At 46.4% G+C, this 8,521-nt stretch overlaps 1 protein-coding gene across 1 annotated transcript in view; it reads right to left on the bottom strand.

Moving 5' to 3' along the window:
* The window catches only part of GABBR2 (gamma-aminobutyric acid type B receptor subunit 2), a 422,124-nt gene that overhangs the window by 321,813 nt on the left and 91,790 nt on the right, over nt 1–8,521 (bottom strand). The gene's annotated exons all lie outside the window — the stretch shown is intronic.

Here is an 8,521-nt window from a genome sequence, read left to right as displayed (position 1 = left end):
CTTCCATTGTTTAAAAATACACATGGAAAAAAAACCCTATATGCTTACAGTGCACCTAGAGCTTTTTTATAACAACTTCTTTTTGTTTGTTTTGGATTCTTTAAATATATATTATTCTCATTTAGTGCACTCTTTAGCCAGAATCTCATTACTACTTCATTTTTGTAATAACATTTAATTTAGATAGTGTTCACATATTGGCCCTGCTGAAATAGAATATAGCATCTTTCATATGGTAGGAACCAACAAGGAAACTTTCTTTAACTCCTTTTTACACTTTATGGTAAGTAGCAGGGGGAAAATGCATTTATAGATCATTTCTAGGCAAAATTGTGAAGCTAATGACCAACCTGTTTCTACCTATATGCAGTCTCTTAATTTTACTAGAAATGGGAATCACGGCCTCTTGAAGAGAAAAAAGTCACCATTCTGCATTTAGCTGTAATCATATATTGCATTTCTGTATTTTGTTTGTATTGTAAAAAATTCACATAATAAACGATGTTGTGATATAAAAAAATGTACAAACAACATGCATCAGTGGAGAATCTCTGCAATTGACATAGAATCATTTCTTATAAAACCATTGTTCCATCTCTTACAAACTGGCATCCCAGACAGCCTGAATTCTGCCCCCACTCCCCCTTCCAGCCCCTCTGTCACCCACCTCAGGTGCCCTACATCACAGTCATCTTGCAGCTGGCATTTCCCAAGCAGAATTTATCTTTTCCCATTTCTGTGCCTTTGCTCCTCACCTCCCTGCAGTTTCTCGCACCTCGAATGCCCTTACCCTTCCATCTATGAAATCCAAAGCATGCCCATATTTCAAGTGAACGTGGGGGAGGAGTGGGAATGGTCTCCTGACATTTCATTGGGTGATTTTTCCACATAACAGAGCACCTAACCCCTCCCAGCTATAACCCATCTGGGTGGGCTGAGCCCTAAGCCCTAAGCAATGAGTGGCAAAACTGGTTGAAGGGCAGGGCTCCAAGGTGGGTTTTTAGCAGTGAGCAAGGCGTGGTTCAGGGGAGATGGTGCTAAGGGCCTTCAGCTTTCGGCCCCCTCAGAAGGGTGGGGCTGCTGGGAGTGGCCTGGGGCAGAGTTGGGCTCCAGGCTCCTTGGGTGCCAGTGGCACAGCCCTTACATCCTCAAAGTCATTGTGATGCCCCGTCTGCTACCCTACTCAGTTTGTGTGGACACTGAGGGCTCCAAACCCAGGCTCAGGGCCGGGACACTGGGCAGTGGCGCTAGTGGTTCTGAAGAGGGCTTGCCATCGAAGCACTGGGAGGCTGTTTCCACAAGCCAAAAGGGCAGAGGGGCCATGGCCAAGATCAGAAACCCAGACACGGAGGCTGCACTTGGCAATGAAGGGGACACAGAAGCATGTGGATGTCAGGGGCTGTGGCTCACCATGCCCCAAACCAAACTCCTGTCCTCCCTGCGCCCCTCTCCCAGATGCCTCATTTCAGTGAACAGCACCCATCTTCCATCCGCCCCGCCTAGGAAGGCAGTGCAGCCTGCCAAGCGCTCCAGAAACTGCTGCCTGGACTCAACTCCCAGTTGGTGGCTTCCTGGTGGCGTGACAGTGGGCCCATTTAACCTCTCTGAGCCTCAGTTTCCTGCCTATAAAGAGAGGATGACAATAGTGCCTATTTCATGAGGTTTAAAATGAGTCAACCCATCTGGAGCAGTCAGAACACAGAGCCTGGCCCACAGCCTGCACTACGTGAGGGCTCACTTCTATAGTCAGGTCCTTAGCACTGCGCTGGCTGAAAGGCAGCCTGCAAAAATATGCATCCATGCCCTAACTCCTGGAACTGTGAATGCTGCCTTATATGGTAAAAGAGGGAATATTACCTTACATGGCAAAAATGTGATTTAGTGAAGGTTCTTGAGAGGAGGAGCTTATCCTGCAATATTCAGGTAGGCTATAAATCTCATGAGTGAGGCAGAAATAGACTAGACAGGCAGAAGAGAGAAGACAATGTGACCAGGGAGGTAGAGATTGGAACCCTGCAGACCCAAGTCAGGGAATGCCAACAGTCACCAAAAGCGGGGAGAGGCACAAAAGGATTGGTTTTCCCCCAGGGCCTCCAGAGAGACCCTGGCCCTGCCAAGACCTTGATTTCAGACTTCTGGCCTCTAGGACTGTGAGAGAAAAAAAACGTGTGCTGTTTTCAGCCACCCTGTTTGTGGCAATTTGTTCTGGCAGCCACAGGAAGCAAATACAAGGTGCCTCCTTAATCCCAGTTACTCAGGAAGCTGAGGCAGGAGAATTGCTTGAGCCCGGGAGGCAAAGGTTGAGTGAGCAGAGATTGCGCCATTGCACTCCAGCCTGGGTGAAAGAATGAGGCTCTGTCTCAAAAACAAACAAACAAACAAAAAAAACAAGGTGCCTCCTTGACATCGCTCTCCCCACCTTCCACTGCTTTCTCAAGTCTCCCTCTGTAGAGGGAGGTCATTCCTCCCCGCTGCCTACAGAACCACCATCCTGTCCCCTCCCAACTGGGCTACTTCCACCCAACAATGGGCTCCTCAGCCCCCAACACCAGCCGGAGATAAAGATTGGGATAAAGATCAATGCCACCCCCTGCCTCCTGCCCTGTAAGGCCCTCTGTGGCATGGCCGCTGCCATTTCCACTGCCTACCTTGTCCCTTGCTCACCCTGGTGTCTTAGGCTTCACTCACAGTCCCTTGTAGCTGCATGTCTCCTTCAGCCATGGAGCCACCACACTTACTGTCACCCCATCCCATCCCTGCCCTAACTATTTCCTACTTGAGCTTCTCCAACAATGAAAACTGCTATGGATCCCTTCATCACATCCCAAGTGCACCTGAGGAATGAATGAATGAATGAATGAATGAATGAAAGAAATTGGAAGATTCCTATATCCCAGGCCTAGCTAACTGGACAAGGTATGTAAACCCAAGCCATAGGCTAGCTGCTGACCCATAACCTTGTAGGCCCAGGAAAAATGAGCTGGCAAGGAAGAGATTTTCTCTCTTGAAAATCTGGATTTGGAAATGTTAAGAAAACGAGAAAGTGCTCTTCAGAGCACACACCACTTTCTTAGAAAAGCCTCCCCAATTCTGGGTAGGTTCCCCAGCCACGCACACTCCCACCACCGTGTACCTTGCCCTCGTGGCTGTGGTCACACTACATCTGTCTGCCTCACTAGACCTCACGTTCCATGGCAGCCTTGTTCAGCACTGCTTCCCTGATGCACCCAAGGAGTGAATGAATGAATGGCAATTGACTGAGGAGCCATGTGAGTTCATCTCACAACACAGCTGGAGGCTACACCAGGAGAATGATTCATTCCAGAATCAAGGAGGTGGAGAACAGGCCTGCTCAGTTTCTGGTTGGTCTATCCAAACCCATCTTCGAGGCTCTATCTGGGCCCTGCCCAGGAAGAGAGAAGGGACCACCTGCAGATTGTCCCCAGAGTCAGCCAGTCTGGAGAGAGGACAGCTAATTATATCCCACGAGTCTTGGCTGCAGAGCCTGTAGCTGTTCAGCCAGTAGAAGGGCCCCCTCAGGCCCAGCATGGCCTGCACAGCTCTGATGGGCTCTCAGAGGCAGAGAGCACAGATGCAGTGTGTTTGGTTCCAGAGGAAAGGACCAGAACTAGGATATGGGGGCTGGGGCAGAAAGCTGCAGGGAGACAGGCACCAGCTGGAGAATAACAGCATTTTTTTCAAAGCCAGGGCTATGCTTGGATGCAACAGAAAGGTGGCCGGTCAGCCAGCCCTGGAGCTGTCCAGGTGTTAGATGCTCACCTGTGTGACAGGCTGAGGAGGGATTCAAGCACTAGAGGGCCCCTTCTAACCCAGAGAGTCTGCGCTTTTGTTCTCACTATCACAGTTATGTACATTCTAATGTGCTGTCACAGCCTCATCTGTTTCCTGGAGAATGTGACAAGCACTGTTTTATGAAGAAAGTAAACAAAAGAATCCCAGCCAAGGTGGTATCGCAAATTAAATTCACATTTTGAGGTCTCCTCCTCCTTGCTGTAACAAACACACAGCAATGATAGCTGAAATACAAAAATAGAAAATTTAAAGACATAGCATTACTCAAAAATAAAATTCTCAGGGGGGAAAAAACCACAACATGGTAAGTGGAGATGAGGCTGCAGGCTTGATGGGCTCTGAGTGCAATACAGACAGAGGTGCCTGGCATTGAGAATTCTCTGGGGTAACAGAGACTCATAGCACGCCCACGTAAAGGCGGGGGCCAGAGCCACAATCAATGCAAAAGAGAACTACAGTCAAGCTCACTATTTGAAGCAAAGGGTTGGAGCACAGCAGGTAGAGAAGGGCTTCCTCTGCTCTAGAGGAAAGCTGGGATGAAGTTCTACCAACTGCTACCTGCTGCCTCAGCCCACAGGAAGCTGCATGCTCTGGATGGCAGGACAAGGTGGAAAACTGTGACAGATGGAATGCAAACATGGCCAGTTACTCACCCCTTCCTATACCCATAGCCTTTGGAATGACTTTCCTACCATCAAAAGGTGAGTTGGCACCCATGACCACCAGCTGATGCCTATAATTCCAACACCTTGGGAGGCCAAGGTGAGAGGATCACTTGAAGTCATGAGTTCGAGACCAGCCTGGGCAACATAATGAGACCCAATCTCTATAAACATTTTTAAAATTTAGCCAGGCATGGTGGTACACACCTGTAGTCCCAGCTAATCAGGAGGCTGAGGCACAAGAATCGCGTGAGCCCAGTAGATTGCGGTTACAGTGAGCCATGATTGTACCACTGCACTCCAGCCTTGGTGATGGAGCAAGACACTGTCTCAGGGGAAGAAAAAAAAAAAAAGGGGTGGAGTCTACTTTTCTACCTTTTGAATCTGGGCTGGCCTTGTGACTTGATGTGGCCAAAAGAATATGATAAAAGCGAGAGGAAGCCTGTTCCAGGCATAGGCCTCAAGAGTTACCAGAAAAAGACAGTTTCTAAGGAGTCAATAACTGGATGGACAGCAGACATCTCTTCAGTAACAAGAGACCCAAAAGACAAATTCTGCAGGGAAGTAACTGCATGCCTGGAATTCTGAACTCTGCTAAAGCAGTATTCAAAAGTGAGAGGAAAACAGAGACATTTTAAGACATCCAAATATTAAGAGCGTTGACCATCCTTGGCACTCACCATATGCGCTAAGTACAACTTGAGAATGAACTCAGCCAGAAGAAAAGGGAACTCAGAAGAAGGAATAGGGCACAAAAAACAGTGGCGAGCAAAAGCATTAGGAAAATGTGTTAGCAAAGTTAATGAACTACTAACTGTAACACGAAAATAATAACAATTAAAATTTTTGGAACCAAAATTCTAGGAAACAATGATAGAACAGATATTAGTGGGTTGTGAGGCATGATTACAATTCTCATCAGATTCAGTAAAGGAGAATGATATTGAATAGCATTAGATTTGAGTAGAAAAAAAGAAATTAATTTAGGATTTATGCTAAAGTGTTAAGGATATAACCACATCAGCAGAGGAAAAAGGGGGGAGTGGCAGAAGGAACACTCAAAATAAGAGAGTAGAAATATATCACTAATCACAATAAATATAAACCAATTAAAACCACCTATTAAAAGATAAACTAGGCTGGGCGCAGTGGCTCACGCCTGTAATCCCAGCACTTTGGGAGGCCAAGGCAGGTGGATCACCTGAAGTCAGAAGTTCGAGAACAGCCTGGTCAACATGGTGAAATCCCACCTCTACTGATAATACAAAAATTAGCTGGGCATTGTGGTGCACGCCTGTAAATCCCAGCTACTTGGGAAGCTGAGGCAGGAGAATTGCTTGACCCTGGGAGGCAGAGGTTGAGGTGAGCCGAGGTTGCGCCAATGCACTCCAGCCTGGGCAACAAGATTGAAACGGTGTCTCAAAAAAATAAATTAATTAATTAAGTAAATAAAAGACAAACTAAAATGAGTAAAACAAAATGGGTTATAGAATGTTATATATAGTATGATGTCTACATAAAGCTTAAAAATACTATAGATTGTTTATGGACATGTACATCTGCAGTAAGATATAACAATAGAGATGAGAAACATAGAACTAACTTCTAGATAGCTGTTGTTTCTGTGGAGGGAAGAAGGGGGGAAATGAGAATGGAGAAGGATAAAAAGATGCTTTGGGGAGGGAGGGAGGGAGAGAGACAGACATGCATGAAGATCAACCCTGCAGAACTTGATCACAAATGGAGACTGTAAACTCAATTCATCCAGGAGCTGGCTCTTTTTAACACAGGTCTCAGTGATGCTATTGCCCAGAAACAGACTTTCAGGGTATATTAACCTTCTCTCTGCCTGTTGTTCTCTCAACCTGGAACAGCTTCTCTGTCCTGTAGCCTTTTCAATAAAAATCCTTCATCTCCCTCTGTTCAGCTGACACACCACTCTGATGGATCCTTCCATGAGAAGAAATGCCCCCACTCAGGGACAACCTCAGGTCAGCCCTGGGCTGGCTGGCCACCTCTGCCTCTCTCACTTTATAGGCTCCTGAGGCAGGGATGCCACTCAACTCACCCCTGAATCACCAGCCCCTAGCAGGATGCGAGACACACTAGAGCACACGGTCAATGCAGATGGTCTGGATGTCTCAGCTGTAGACCCCAGAGGCACAGAGAGTCCTCCTGGTGTGAGATTTACTGAGGAAAGGAGGAAGGACCACAAGCCTATCTCAGCACAGTAACAGGTGGCATTCACAGCAGACCAGTGAAAAGGCATCAGCTGTTCCACAGAAGTGAAGTTCTACATAATAAAGCGTATATCATTAAGTGCTCCAACTTAAGCCATGTTTGATAGACTAATTTTTAAAATGCAATTTAGACATGGCTGCAGGTTTTAGACATGCCCTTATTGTTCAAAATTCTTTCTCCTCCCCACCCCCAGGATGTTTTGAAATTGCTAAGGTAACATGCTTCCAGAAGAGTCCAACAATACAGTCATGGATAAAGCAGGAGGTGCCAAGTTGCTCCCCACTTCCCTTGCCTCCAATCTCACCCTCCAGGAATAATCGGTGTCGACCCCCTGCTCTCAAAAAACACATGGTGCTGTACATAGCCCAGATCCTTTCTTCCAGGCCACTCAGTGTGTGCCCAGAACTGTGCTGGACTCCTTGATACATATTTAATTTCACCCTCTAAACAGCTCTGTGTGGGAGGGAGGGTCATTGCTCCCAGAACAAAAGCCACAGTCCAGAATGTGACTCCAGAGCCTGGCTGCCTGCCTCTCAATCCCAGTTCTGTCATCTATGAACTAGGTGAGCTTGTGCAACTTTGCACCTGTTTGTGCCTCAACTGCTTAGTGCTAATAAGTAGTACTTCCTTCATGGTAAATTGTGAGAATTAAATTCACACATGCAAAGAAATAAGAACAGTGTCTGACACATAGAAAGCTGATAAATTACTATTTCCATCTTATAGATAAGGAAACTGAGATTCAGAGAGGTTAAATGACTTAGCAAATCCAAACAACGGTTAAGAATTTCAAGCCATGTACCTGCCAGAAACACATGTGGTCCCCAGGGAAGATACAGGGTATGGGGTGTTACACTGCCCTCCATCCTAATTTTCCAACATGCTTTTCAAATCCTCAGGGTCTTTGACATTTCTTCCCTTTCTCACCCTCCGGGTCAGGCAGTAAGCTGCCATTTCTTGCTGCTGGCTATCAAACCTACACTTGTTCCTAATTGGTTGACTTGCTGTAGTCTGGAAACCAAAGATAATACAACTGGTAAGAAAAGTGCACAACACAAGTGCAGCTAGGAACTGAGAGAAGCCCGAAGCAGAGCTCCCAGACAAACCGAATGAGCCTTAAGAAAAGTTGGCCGGATGCGGTGCCTCACGCCTGTAATCCCAACACTTTGGGAGGCCGAGGTAGGCAGATCATTTGAGGTCAGGAGTTCAATACCAGCCTGGCCAACATGTTGAAACCCCTTCTCTACTAAAAATACAAAAATTAGCTGGGCATGGTGGTGCATGCCCATAATTCCTGCTACTCGGGAGGCTGAGGCAGGAGAATCGCTTGAACCCAGGAGGAGGAGGTGGCAGTAGGCCAAGAATGCGCCACTGCACTCCAGTCTGAGTGACAGTGAGACTCCGTCTCAAAAAAAAAAAAAGAAAGAAAAGTCTTCTACTTTGGCAGTTTAGAGACCCACAGAGTCAGCTGGGTTTTGGATAGATGAAGTGACTGGATCTGTGTTCTCTGGATAAGTGAGGTATTGATGTATGAATATATTTTCTACATTTTAAAACTAAAGTTTCTGATTTAGGCATTTGTTAATTTCTCTGCCCTCAAAATGCAGAACCATGAATCGCAATCCCTTGGACAGTGTATTTCACTTTAAATATCTACATTCCAGGCTTCCCCAGGTACTGCATGTCAGTTCTAACCACTCTCCTCCATTCACATTCTGAAGGTATAAATGAGACCTAGAATTTTCCTAGGTCCCTGCTGCATTGCATTTAAATAACTTCCCAATCCACCACGATAAATTCTCTTT

Source organism: Pan troglodytes, chromosome 11 (genome assembly GCF_028858775.2).
Source record: "Pan troglodytes isolate AG18354 chromosome 11, NHGRI_mPanTro3-v2.0_pri, whole genome shotgun sequence".
NCBI lineage: Eukaryota > Metazoa > Chordata > Mammalia > Primates > Hominidae > Pan > Pan troglodytes.
Note: the sequence above shows the minus strand (reverse complement) of the source record. Positions and strands in the feature narration are given on the sequence as shown.